The 14,934-nt window shown below is 40.1% G+C and overlaps 1 pseudogene; it reads left to right on the top strand.

The window, feature by feature from the left end:
- Positions 1-1,213: 1,213 nt before the first annotated feature.
- Positions 1,214-1,347, top strand: LOC148360156 (U2 spliceosomal RNA; annotated as a pseudogene).
- The last annotated feature ends 13,587 nt before the right edge of the window (positions 1,348-14,934 follow it).

The raw sequence follows: 14,934 nt of genomic DNA, 5'->3' as shown, positions 1-14,934 counted from the left end.
TATGGATTTTATTTTTTCAGACCAAGTTTTGTGTTATTTGTGAAAATACCATGTTTGAATTAGCTCAATTTGCTAATTGGCTAATGTTAGATTAAACCCCACGAAAAAACAGTTTGAAATTCTCTCTCTCTCCGTACTTCTTTCTCTCGGTTGCTCTCTCTCTTTCGTGCTCTCTCTCTTTCTCTCTCAACTCGATTTCTTCATTTTTTTCTTTTTTTTGTGTTCCTCCCTTTTATTTTCTCTCTTTATCTCACTCTTCTTTGTCTTTCTTTCTCTTCCTTTATCCCTAACATTCCTAGTATCTCTCTTGGTTTATTACTTTCTCAGTTTCTTTCTCTTATCCCATTCTTCCTCTTGTTCTCCTTTCTACCTGGCGGTGCCACTAGCTTTCAATGAATCCTGCCATGTAAATGTTTGTTCCCCCTGAAAAACCCTTAAGAATTGGCCAACACAAAACTTGTGGGGACTGCCTTGAATAATCAACTCATCAAATCAAACCAATTGTTTTCTTCATATCCTTCCCTAAAATACTACATTTGATTATATTTTAAATACAGTATGTTACAATAACAAAGGAACAGCATTCAGTCTTGCATCAGTTGCTATTGTTTTGTATTTCCTCAAAACTAGTAGTAGTAAGATATGTTTTAAAATGGGTGATAAAAAGTGCTAGAACTTGAGTTTTTTTTCCCTGAAAGTAACAATATCTATGTTTAGTACTGCCCTGTCACAGCCACCGTTTGGGATGAAAGCTATATTATTATTATTAAAGCTTTGAAAACTCTCTCGGTGTACCGTCTTTCTTTGTAAATATGTCTAGCTCATGTATAATATGTATTTGCAACTGTATATTTTTCAAATGTATTTTTTTAGACACTTATTCTGATATGTTTTGCACGGGTGAATGAAAAATGAGGGGCGGAACAAACGCGGGGTGCCGAGTTTAAGTGGGGACCGCTAAAGGTGAGGGACAAACAAGGAAAGAAGAGGGGGTAAAAAGTGGTTAAAGAAAAAAGAGTTGCGTGAGTAAATGTGTTCATCTGATATATTTTTCCCACCCTTGCCTTTGGAAATATACACTTTTTTCCTTGGATTACTTTCAACGGAACCCGGACTCTGCAGGTCTGCATCAAACCTTAAGTACCAGTATCATTTTCCGTTCATTTTGCCGGCTGTGATTTTTGGACTGTGGACTTAGTTACGATTGCGTTCTATGGTTGCGCTTTATTAAAATACAGCAATGCTGTAAATTTGATTTTTGTAATCCGGGGATGGATTAAGAGCTTGCTCTGTCCACTCCACGCATCGGCCCGGTATTGCAGTACCTCCGAGTACGGTGCATTCGCACTGATCGCTGCATGGCTCTGTGGCTAGGACCTTGACTCGGCCTATTGGCTGAGAGCAAGACTCTCGGCCCCTTGGCTTTGTAGCGTATTATGATTTGACCGATAAAGGATAATAGATAATTGATAACGAATATAGAACAATAAACCTTACAAAATCCCATTTAGTTTCAATCGCGGGACTTGAAGTCGGGTTTAGGTTAATTTGGTGTTTGTGTTACAGGTGCGGCTTGTGTATGTACGAAATTGGTTTTCCTCTTAAAATGTGGTGAGTGCGGCTTATAATCAGGTGCGCTCTATAGTCCGGAATTTACGGTATTGACATTAAGAGTTTGGGGCCAGCAAGGCATTTTCAGTCATTCGTATTCACAGCATTTCACTGCTATTCATGTTCTTATTTATGACCGAGTGACCACCCAATAATAATCAACACTTACAGTGTTACTTGGGGGAAAAAAAAACACATTCAACACCTGCACACTTCCACACTCAATCCAGCACATATGTGATGGCTGTTGCCATAACCTGACACATGCAAAAAAAAAAGTGTGAAAACACGGCAGAAGTGCGAATATAATCAGAATTAATGAGGTCATCTTATATGAGAGCAAGCGCGTGGACCGAATTGCAATCAGTGGCGTAATGACGAGCGCTATAGCGTTGGCATTTACAGCAGCCGTGAGCGGGAACGCTAATACAAAGTGACACAAATGTGGCCCTCGGAGATTGTGTTTATGAGGACGAGGCGCTCTCGTGTGATTAGAGGCATCAAATGGAAAGCAGCTGTTGACAGCAAGACCACTTCCTGCTACCTTTTGCCGCGATGCAAAGACATCGTATGCCGAGGATTTTCTGAAGCGCAAATTAGACAGTTTGACTTGTTTTTACAGTTATGCCGCAGTTATCTCTCCGGGTGTTCAAACACCGAAAGGTTTGAGTATTAAAACGTTTGTTCCTGTACGAGGTATTCATTTTAATGTGACGCTCCCCTATTTACGAGCATTCGACTTACAAAAAATGGTAGATACGAACATTTTTTTGGGATGTCGCAAAATATCTCTAAGTTGGATACTGTAGTGCTTCTTTCTGCCGCTACCGGAGTGTGGCGCTGTGAGGTCATGCATCTACCCCGAAGAAGAAATCCGCTTCCTCTTCCTAGTGTGTGTTAACATTCTATACTGTATCTCCAGCGTGCTAAGAACTTTGACATTTTTAATTTTGCTTCCATTCAATATGGCTGGTGTCAAGTGCAAAGAAAATGCAAGCCTTTTCTTTCGAAAAGAAAGTGGAATAAGAAACCCTGATGCGGTTGACAAAATGGTCGGATCGCTTTTTTCGTCCACTATCTACCACAGAGGAGGAACAATTGAACCGCATCCTCCAAAAGTAAGTTAAACTCAACTTTATGTATCTTTATAGAGCATATTATTTTATTAAATGTTTATTTTTAAGTAGAAAACAACAAGTTACTTATACAAGCACTAACCATACTTATATAAACCTTAAACATACAAAATATGTCACTGAAGCAACTTACGAACCAATTCAACTTACAAACGATCTCGTTCGTAAGTAGGCCAGCGTCTGTACTCAAAATGTTCGTAAAATGTGCATTTACACAACCAAAATTTACTCAAATAGTAATGACACATGTACCTGCAAACTATAGCTACCCAGACTTAAAAATGTAACTAAACTATAAATAACCAACATATTACTAAAACTGTAACAATCACAAATACCTAAAATATGAATAACATGTGTACCTAAACATAAATACCCAGAATACTAAAATAATGTTCATTTAAACATCAAAAAATATTCCAAATATTAGTAAAAAATAAACCTAAACAATCATAAATACCCAAAATATGACCAATATGACAACTTCAACAACAATAAACACCACTAATATCAATAAAACATGTTAAATAATGCAATTACCATAGAAAACACACCCCAAGCTTGCTGCAGCTGTAAAAATACTCCTATTCACCGAAATGCTGTTTTTCTTCTTTGTTTTTCTTGGAGCCAGGCATCCAAGTTTGAGCATTTCGGTCTCATTAAAGTACTCGTGGATCAAAGCTTTTAATCGTGTCTGGAAACCCGCTGAGTCCCCCAGTTTGCAAGGGGACCAAGACTTTGCCTAAGTGTGTCCTAATGGCTTTTTAGTCATGTCAGTGCAACACTAAAGCAGTTTTTTCATCTTTGGGAGTGCTCCTGAAAAAACTTTGGGCTATCAAGATGAACTTTGCCTTACTTATGGCATTACCTGCTCGCAATAAGACTTAAATCAGAATCAAGTACAGTTATTGCTTGTTTTTTGGGCTAAAATCCATTCAAAACTCAACTGTTGGAGTACTAAAACATGGTTTTCTCATGACAAAGTATTGGGATTTATTTTTATATGTTCCTACCTATTCCAAAATACCCAGAACATGAATAAACGTGTACCAAAACAACCCTAAAAAGTCAAAATATTTAATGTGCAGCTCTGTCATGAACCAGAACAGGATCAGGACCCAAATGCGTTACGTTACTCACACAAGCCTTTTATTTTACAGGAAATGGGGAGTCATGCACGTTAGGCAGCAGTCTGGTGTGAAATGATAGGAAGCCAGAGGCCGATGAGATCGATTCCAATTGCCCGAGTTGATATCGGACGGATGAGGTCGATACCAGACAGGACGGGACAGACAGGATAGATAAAGAAACAGGATATCGAAAACAAACAGGACCAAACAGACGGGAACGAATACTGGAGAAAATAATAAACAGGACAAAATAAACGGGAACAATACCGGACATGAAATACCAACAGGAACAGTTCAGAGTCGAAACTCACGTCTTGCGGGGCAGAAGTTCGTCGAGGGACGAGAACACTGAACTTAAATAGAAGGAAAGTCAATCTGTTCACGAGCCGCAGCTGGCGCCTCAAGGGCGGGCCAATTGGGCGCCATGGCAACCGTGACAAGCTCGGCAATTAATTTTTTAAATGTGTCGATAAGATTTAACCGAAGATACAAAATAACACTCTATAAAAGCATTTACTGTACCTGAACAGAGGTTAAATAGCAGATAATATCTACACCAGTCTCCACAAAATTGCAATAAATTCTTAACACAAATTGTCAGACTAGCAGTCTCTCAAAATTATGCTAACCTACCAGTGAAGTAGCCAAGATGGCCACTCACTTCGACACAAATTTGGTCGGCTATGCGAGTTCTGATTTTTCTTTCAAGTACTGAAGAAATAATTACTTCAGTCGAGTACCGGCCGTGTTACTGTACAAATGTGATAAAATCCTTTATTTTCTGCAATGCAATTACTGTTTATAAAAAAAAATGTCATTCTGGATTAATTACAAATCAATGGAAATATTGTAAGTCTTATTGTTTTAAAAAAACTCAAATATTCCATTTCAGATGAATACAATATAAAGTATACTAGTAGTCTGTGAGGAAGAATCAGCATTAAAATAATTCTAAAGGCTTGAAATCTTTTGGTTGATTTGTAATGAATACAGAAGGAATCTATTGATCTATTTATCTACCTAACTTGGTCATATCCCTCAAGAGGGGTGTCTGACAGCAAGACAAACAAAAACAAAGAAAATAGAAAAGGGAAAAAGCAGGGCCCGACAGCTTTCACTGGTTTACCCCTGCCGCATCATACAGGTTCCCTGCCCATCCCTTAGAACGCGTCTTAACATCCCAATATCCTTTTTAAACACCTCTCCACTCATTACTATCAATAATGTAACACAAGTTTTAATTGCATTACAGAAAATAAAGAACCTCATCATGATATTATCATTTTCTAAGACAGTTTTGTTTATAATTATGTGTCATTCCTGTTTAGGAAGAAAAGAAAATAACCTCTTTCAATTCCACGGCTCTTTTTAATGTTCCTGCCCTACGACTAGCTGGCAACCAGTTCAGGGTGTCCCCTGCCCACTGCCTGAGGATAGCTGGGATGGGCTCCAGCACCCCTGCAACCCTACTGAGGAAAAGCGTTGCAAATAATGGATGGATGGGCTTTAATGTTCTCATCTTATTAGCTGCACCGCTTATCCTCAGTAGGGTCGCGGGGGTGCTGGAGCCCATCCCAGCAATCATCGGGCAGTGGGCAGGGGACACCCTGAACTGGTTGCCGGCCAATCGCAGGGCACACAGGGACAGACAACTCGCTCGCTCATTCACTCCTAGGGACAATTTAGTCCGGCCAATCCACCTGAAATGCATGTTTTTTTTGGAATGTGGGAGGAAACCGGATTGCCCGGAGGAAACCCACGCAAGCACAGGGAGAACATGCAAACTCCACACTGGATTTGAACCCACACAGGAGGTTCCCAAGACCTTAGAACTGTGTCGCACACGCGCTAACCACTGCGCCGCCGTGCTGCCCGGCTTTAATGTTCTCTATATATATTTAATGTGAGACGGCTATTTTCCAAAACGTTTATTCAGTTCATTTTATTGCAGATGCTTATGTCAAAAGCAATTGAATTCAAGAAAAAAAATGGAAATATCACATCCCTCTTCAACCTTTGATTAATGACCAAAATATGGCGGCAGGTGGCCTAGCAACAGCCAAAAAAAAACAAAAAAACCCTCCATAAATTGCTGTAGTTAAACGTGTTTCCTACCTGAGGAGAATTTAAGCAGATTTGGCCTTATTATTATTAATTACCCACCTGCAGTTTCATCAAGCTGCTGCATTAACCTCGCATCATCTCGCAAGTGCTAAATAAGGCAATCAGAAACTTTGGTAAAATAACCTTAAAGTCCTTCCACATGCGAAAAATAGAGAAAAAGCAGAAGAGTCGTACTGTAGAACGACTTTTACGATTTCGTCAATGCCAAAGCACTTTGCAATCATTCACACTTTTGTCGCTGAATGACAAGCAAGGGTGGAAAGGGATTAATTAGACGTCAATAACAGATTTCATTTCGGGTTTCTGCTTTAAACTGAGACTTCTTGAACAAAAATGTGGGACTTTAGAGGCAAACGTGAACAGACACATCCAAATGTAGACAATAATATCAACTAGACCACAGATGTCAAACTGGCGGCCCGCGGGCCAGATCAGGCCCGCTAAGGGATTGAATCCGGCCCGCGAGACAACACTCAGAGAAGCGCAAGAGAAAAACGAGCTGCAGGTAGAAAAATGTCAACTTGATGTTGCCAAAGTTAGGTGCCTTGAACAAAGACACTGTACTTGTATTTCTTTTTCTCTCTCTCTCTTCTCCACCCTTTTTCTCCCACTCTCTGTCTCTGACTCTTTCACTCTCTGTTTCTCTTCCTTTGTTGCTCTGTCTTTTTCTCTCTCTGTGTCTTTTTAACTTCTTTTGCTCTAACTTTCTTTTTTCCTTTTCTCTCTTTTTTCTGTCTCTCTTCCTACCCTTCACGCTTTCTTTTCTCTTTTCTCTCCTTCTGTCTTTCTATTTCTTTCTTCCTCTCCCTTTTTTTCCCCTTTCTCATGACTTTTTATCTCAATTGTTTCTCATGCTCTCTCCCTCTCTCTCTTTTTCTTTCTTTGTCCTGCCCTCTCTCCTTTTTCCTCCCTCTTTCTCTTATTTCTTTATCTCTCTTTTTCTTTCTCTTTAATCTACTAGTCCGGCCCCCGACAGAATGTTTGTTCTATCGTGTGGCCCCCGAGTTGAAATGAGTTTGACACCCCTGAACTAGACAATTCCCGCGGCATGTGTAAGAGTTGTGATTGATCTGGAAGATGATCCCGGCATGTATATATAACCCCGGTTGTTAGCATTATGAGTTAGCATAAAGTTTTTAACTCAGATAGATGTTTCTGTCATTTTTTACTTGACTCCCCCCCCCCCCCCCCCCCATCCCCCCGGTACTGGCAAGTTCATTTTAGATGGGCCCACAACAGTTAGCAATAAGGATATGCCTTGTGGAGGTCTAAAAAAAACACATTCATTGTAATAACATAGTAATAATACTGTTTTTACTTATTAAAATATTTAAAATGTACATGTTCGAAAGGAATGAGCCATTCTATTTGAATTAGCCCATCCGGAATGCATTGAGCCCATTCAATTTGCTGAGTCGTTAGCATGTTAACTTTAGAATAATTTTTCAGCATGAAGAAGTTAGCATTTGGCCGTTAGTATCACTTTTTAAGCATGTATCCGTTAGCATAACTCATCAACATGAAGCCATTAGCATAATTTGTAAATATGAAGTCGTTAAAATATTGCCATTACCAACAACATAAGATATGGATAACCGGATTTTTGGGACTAGTACAGAGAATTGAGTTGTCCTTATTAGTGTATTGGACGTTTTTTGAAAAACAACATTAGACGTGTCTCTTGGATAATGTGGAATGAAAGAGAAAACAGAAAGAAATACAGTGGAACCTCGGTTCTCGACCATAATCCGTTCCAGAACCCTGCTCAAAAACTGATTTGGTCGATCACCGAAAATCGTTTTTCCCATTAAAAGTAATGTAAAATCCTTTTAATTCGTTCCAACACCCTAAATGTTTACCATGACCGTAAACATGAAGCTAACCCACGCTAATCGTATGTTCGCGTTAGCGTAATCTTCCGTACGAAAGATTACGCTAACATGAACGTGTAAAAACTAAAAAATCAGGTCGTTTACCCGTCATTTAGTACCGGGGTCTCCACAACAAGTGGTGAGCGGTTAAAGGATAAAGAAAAGATTTATGAATAGGATTTCTTACCTTTGTGGTGGTCTGCAGAAGCCATGCTCTATTCCCTCGAAAGAAGGGAAACTCGCACATCTTCTTCATATTTTGCTATTATTTCTTTCTTAAATGCAATAGTTGTACGCACTACTCTTCTTTTTTCACCTGTAGCAACTTTGCTGATTGCACCGACCTTCTTCCGAGGCATAATTAGGGGTTAAAACACTCCATTCACCGATATTAAAAACGAAAGCAAAAAGAAGTGCGCAGTCAGGTGACAACAGTTCTTCACGAGGGGTGGGGGCAATCTACACCCATACGCCACTCAGCATCGGCCCTAGCGTACCGGCGTTCGAACTCCGATTTTTTGAACGAAAAGCGAAGCAAGAATTTCTCGAAATTTTTGGTCGAGAACCGATTTGGTCGAACTGAGAGGCGTTCGAAAACCGAGGTTCCACTGTAAGACTAAAAATAATGTTAGGATAAATAAGCAAATATTTACAAGGGACTAGCAAAAAAAAAAAAAAAAGGATCGGAGAAATTGTGCGCTCTGACGGTCCCTGTTTGCAGCAATATGTGATCGGGGATATTGGATCGCGGCCGCACAAGTGCATTTGGTCGATAGAAAGGCAAATAAGAGCTGCCAGGCCTGATAAAAATGCATTCTGCTCACAGCTACATGCAATTGGAGATAATAAATCATGACATCACATACTGTATACATCTCACTTTTTGGTGGACAAAATGAAAAAAAAAAACCTGCCAGGCCTGATAATAAAAGTGCTCTGTCGGCCCTCGCTCAAAAAAACATGCAAATGGGGATAATGGATCCACTGCAGCTCACTTTACAATGGACAGAATGAAACGAATGAGGAGCCAGGCCAGACAAAAGTGTGCTCTGCTGATCCCCGCTTGCAGCGATATGCAACTGAGGATAATGGATTGCCGCTACACAAGTGCAGTTCACTTTTTAGTGGACGGAATGGCAAAAACAGCTGCCAGGCTCGATGATAAATGCGCTCAGTCACCCCCCGCTCACAAAAACATGTAAATGGGGTTAATGGATTAAGTACAGCTCACTTTATGATGCACAAAATGAAAAGAATGAGGAAACAGGCCTGACAAAAGTGTGCTCTGCTGATCTTGGCTTGCAGCGATATGCAACAAAGAATAGTGGTTTGCGTCAACACTAGTGCAGTTCACTTTTTAGCGGACGGAATGGCAAAAAAAAGCTGCCAGGCTTGATAATAAATTGTCAGTTTTTAAACAAATAGACGATGAAAACAATGTGTGCGGGTAAATACAAACAAGGCAAAATGGATTTACTTGTTTTCAATCTCCCTGGTGTATTGCCGGGGTATCGGATCCAAGATAATCTAATGGCATATACAAGAAATGAATTACCGTATTTTCCGCACTATAAGGCGCACCTAAAAGTCTTAATTTTTTTCAAAAGCTGACCATGCGCCTTATAATACAATGCGCCTTATATATGGGTCAATATTAAATCGCAAGGTCTCGCAACTTACGCAACAGCCGCCGACTCGATTTTCCCCCGAACGTGGAGTAGTCCGCGGTGTATGCTGGGATTTATATACCGGCGTTTCATTGGCTAACCAATGTGTCAATCATCATTTGAATCGATCGCTATTGGCTAAAGTTATTCGGAGCCTCGGATAGGCTAGAGGGCCAAAACAAACCCTGCAATTGGCCGAAAAAGATGTGTCAATCATCCGTTAAATCGATCGCCATTGGCTGAAGTTATTCGGAGCCTCGGATTGGCTAGAGGGCCAAAACAAACCATGCAATTGGCCGAAAAAGATGACTGAATAGCAAGCTTGCTAAACTACGCCATAAAGAAACATGTTTCATTCGTCTGTATTTGTAAACATTTTACTCTCCTGGATTTACTTCACTCACGGTTGTAAGAAGACCATGATTGCGTATCATTATTGAATGTGAGAACTTAGGTGAGCTATGCGGCTTCATATTTTCCCGGTATCTTATTATAGAACGATCTTGATGTTGCTGTGATGAGTTGAGTGAATTAAACTCAATTCCAAGTGTTTATTGTCATATGCACAGTAAAGTTGCGAGCGAAAAAGAAAATAGAAACTAAGGAATGGTTGGCATTTCTTGAATCCCAAGAATTTAACCTTCCGAATGATATGTGAAACGATGCATTTGAGTGACATCGTACGGACACCGCATCCGCACGTGTCTACGACACGTATTTGCTTCTTTGCAAGCTTTGGGAATGTTAAGGGGGTAATCAGTTGGACTGAATCATCTGACTGTTTTGTCGACGTTCCCATTGTAGCGCCTTATAATCCAGTGCGCCTTATCTATGGAAGATATAGGACCAAAAACGATTTTTTTGGGGGTGCGCCCTATAACCCGGTGCGCCCTATAGTGCGGAAAATAATCATCAATCGGATATGTTTTTCTCCAACTCCGCCCTTGTTCAAGTTTTTCAAAACCAACGCGGCCCACAAATCACAAAGTTTGCCGACCCCTGGCATACGGTTTACCCGCACTCTAAATTTGAGCGCTTGCCAGTTCCCAACATGTCTGCCTTCGATTTGACAGACATCAGACACAAACAGAGACTGACAATTGCAGATAAGACAGACATTAAGACACATAGAGAAATCACAAAGAACACAAAAGGAAATAGAATAAAAAAAGTTATATTTAGACGACGTGACACAAACGGTTTCCGTCAACGTCAGGTTGTCGGCATCCTCCGGGTTTTGACGACGACGGATAATTGCTTATTTTAAGTCATTTTACGTACAAAGCTAGCATGCGGCGGCTCAACCTCGATAAAGAAGACACCTTGGGAATTGCCGTCTGTGCGTTTCTGTCGCCGTGCATGTTTTCGTCAGCCGGATGTAAGGAACGGCTCTGACCCTTTTAGCCTCCGCAGAGCTATTTTGATTCCCTCTGATCTGCATATCCGAATCAATAGAAATGCAGATTAGCACTAAAACAATTACGGAAAAGGGTGATCTTTTTTGCATTTATGTTACGGCGGGACGGCGCTTATTAATTTGCATTGATGGCTTCTCGTGTCAGAAAACGGGCGAGGGAGAACAATGCGGTTATTCTTAGTAAGCAAACTAATTAATGGTGTTGGATACTCGTCACATCACAGAGATTGCCTGTATATTTTTAAAACCACAATGCAAGAATAAATCCTTACCCTATTGGCAAAACCTTTTGCTTATTCCAAGTGCGTTTACGTTTCAAAAATAATCCGTGGTAGGCAAAATCCGTGTAATAGAAAACTTTTTTTTACAATTACCGTAAATTCCGGACTATAGAGCGCACCCGATTATAAGCCGCACCCGCTACATTTTAAGAGGAAAACCGAATTTGTACTTACACAAGCCGCACCTGTACATAAGTCGCATGCGCTCACATTACAAAATGAACCCAAACCCGAATTTAAGTCCCGCGGTTGAAACTAAATGTCCTTCATTAAAGTACACAGTCAAAAATTCACAGCCCGGAAAATGAACGGAAAATGATACTGGCACTTCAGGTTTGATGCAGCCCTGCAGAGTCCGGGTCCCGTTGAAAGTAATCCCCCAAAAAAAAGTGTATATTTCCAAAGGTAAGGGTGGGAATAATTTATATCCACTATTGTCCGCCGCATCCACAAATACGTCTCACCTGTACTTCACTTCCCGTCAGCCCCCATTTGATTCGCCCCTTCTTTTTGATTCGCCCGTGCAAAACATATCAGAATAAGTTTCTAAAATAAATACATTACCAAAATATACAGTTACAAATACATATTATACATGGTTACACATATTTACAAAGAAAGACGGTACACCGAGATAGTTTTCAAAGCTTTAATAATAATAATATAACTTTTATCCCAAACGGTGCCTGTGACAGGTAGCAACACGCTAGCACCACGCTCGCAACACAGTAAACGGGTCTGTTAAAAAAACATACCGTACTAGTAAAAATCATGGTAAACCGTCCTCATTTTCCTCCTTAGAACTGAAGCCATCAAAGTCGTCTTCCTCAGTGTCGGAAAGAAACTTTGTCGTATAGACGTCGTCCCACGCTCCCATCCACTCCTGATTCTGTGCCATCCTCTCCATCACGCAGCAGACCGGCTTTTCAGAACCCGTTTCAAGATCATTATTTATCAAAACCGTGTATTCTCGTGAAAGGGGAACATATAAGTACAATATTATTAAAACTAGAAAAAATAAAAAAGCCAAAAAGAACCTAAATGGTCTTATATTTCTCCAAAAACATGATAAATCTGTAAAAATTACATTATTACACTTAAAATAATCTCATTTAAATGCAACGCAGTAAACAATTTTGTAGTACACGAAAATAAAACCACTACCAATTTGACATAAGGCATAAGACTTCTTGTTTTAATGTAATTTTTCTAGTTTTTACCCGCTTAAACGTGTTTATAGAGGAAAATAAGACAATTTATATCTTTTAAAAAAGCTAAATATATTTTATCTTGCACATTGCTCAGTATTTATTTGATCTTTCGAAGCATTACTTTCCGAATTATTAAATTAATCATAAAATGTGAATAAATATCCACCGTCTTCTAGCTAGTAGATACTACATAGATAGATAGCACATTTATTATGTTTAAAGTATCCTTTTTTCACATTTTAATACTTAAAATAAAATAGGATTTAATTTTCAAGAAAAACATACCAAAAATGAGAAAATGTTTCTGCAACTAGAATACCAGATTAAATAAATCGAAGAGAACAATTTTAGAATAAAAAAGAAAACAAAAACTTCTATTCCTTTGTGTAACCCTATGAGTTAAATAGACACGCCGCCCCTCGGTACTCATCATTATTAATAAATTAATGATTACAAAAACCTAATACCATAAGAGCATGAGGAAACAGCAATTATCTTACGTGCGGGTTCCCGGCGGTAGTTTTTCACCTTTCCTTTGAAAGGCTCAATCCGGATAAACATCTGTTAGCAACAGCTGCTTTCTTAATCTTTGTAAGATATTATCCTTGAGATATAATTTTCATTATGTATCCAAAGGGAAGAATTTCAATAGGCAGGGAATGAAAGGTGAAGAAATTATAGTCGATTGCTTTTGGTTTTATTTGAGGCTAAATAAAAGAGTCCAGCTATACGTTGGAGCTTAAATCATTTCTCTTTTACTGCAAAGTGAAAAGAAACAAAAGTAGTGAGAAAGAATAAAGTTTAAACGGGAAGAGCACTCCATTAAATAATGTGAAATACTTTAATTAATGGGGACCAGATCATTTTCCGAGATGTAGAAATCTTAAGTAGCCTCCTTGTCCCAATTTCTAAAGTGTGCTCTGCCAGCTCCGATTCTCTGCAATAGTCAACTGGGGATAAGGGATTGCGGCTGCACCAGTGCTCTTAGTTTTCGCTGGGAATAACAAACAAAAAAGCCACCACACATGCAATAGCTCTGCTCTCTCTTTTTCTCAGTTATAGTCAAATGAGGATAACTGATCAAAACAGTGCAGTTCATCTTTTGTCCTCCCGCCAAAAGTACTTTTTGCTGGTAATCCTTCGCAGCAACATGGGATTGGAGATAATGGATTGCGGCCGCACAAGTGGAGTTCATCTTAGGAGGAAAATACAGTAACAGAAAGCCGCCTGGCCCGGCAATACTGCACTCCTGCTGGCCTCTGCTCGCAGCAATATATGTTAGAGGATATTGGATCGCGGCTACACGAGTGCAGTTCACTTTTTTTGTGGGGAAAAAAACGCAAAAAAAAGAGGCCAACAGGACATTCCAAAATGCGCTTTGCCAGGCCCTGCTCGGAGCAATATGCGATCATGATTGATGGATTGCAGAATATTCTTTAATGTGTGACACACTGAGGACACAAAGTATGAAGCACAAAGTATCGGAGGATTACAGTAGTCAACTCAAGTCAAATTTATTTATATAGCCCTAAATCACAAAAATGTTTCAAAGGACTGCACAGGATTACAACGACACAATTACCTGATCTCAAACCAACATGCGGGCAAGGAACAACTCAAAACCTCAGCGTGAGCAAAAAGAGAAACCTTGAGAAGGGACCTCACAAGTGGTATCCCCCTTTCAGGATGACCAGGGTGAATTACATTTAGCATTACAGTACACAAACATAGTAAACACTAGGTAACATGTTGAAAATTTGTCCGGAAAGTACATGACAGCAGCGACGCCCCCAGCCTGTAAACCAGTCCAGAAAGTCTATGACGGCCACCACGCAGCTTCCCATCTCTGCCAGCTGGTCCATGCAGGCGTTCACATGCTTCAGGTCAAACACTGGTTTGCTGACTCATCTCAAATTGTCCTTCTCATTAGTACTTAAAAGATTGAACAAAAAAATAATGCCAATGACTCACTAAGGATTTACCATAGCAAAACGATTTCCCATAGATTATGTCCAGAACCCATTTCTTTAGTAAAGTAGAAGAAAATAATCCTTTAAATTGGGAAAAAAAGGGCAGCACGGCGGCGCAGTGGTTAGCGCTTGTGCGGCACAGTTCATGTCATGGGAACCTGTCGTGGGTTCAAATCCAGCTCCAGACTTCCTGTGCGGAGTTTGTATGTTCTCCCCGTGCTTGCGTGGGTTTCCTCCGGGCACTCCGGTTTCCTCCCACATTCCAAAAACATGCATTTCAGGTGGATTGGTCTAAATTGTCCCTAGGTGTGAATGAGCGAGCGAGTGAGTTGTCTGTCCCCGTGTGCCCTGCGATTGGCTGGCAACCAGTTCAGGGTGTCCCCTGCCCACTGCCTGGAAATGGCTGGGATGGGCTCCAGCCCCCCCGCGACCCTAATGAGGATAAGCGGTACGGCTAATGAGATGAGATTGGGAAAAAATGATATGGTAAGAAGAAAAGTAATTGAAGTGAGCATA

This window comes from Urocampus carinirostris, chromosome 9 (genome assembly GCF_059441175.1).
Source record: "Urocampus carinirostris isolate Australia breed hairy pipefish chromosome 9, RoL_Ucar_1.0, whole genome shotgun sequence".
NCBI lineage: Eukaryota > Metazoa > Chordata > Actinopteri > Syngnathiformes > Syngnathidae > Urocampus > Urocampus carinirostris.
Note: the sequence above shows the minus strand (reverse complement) of the source record. Positions and strands in the feature narration are given on the sequence as shown.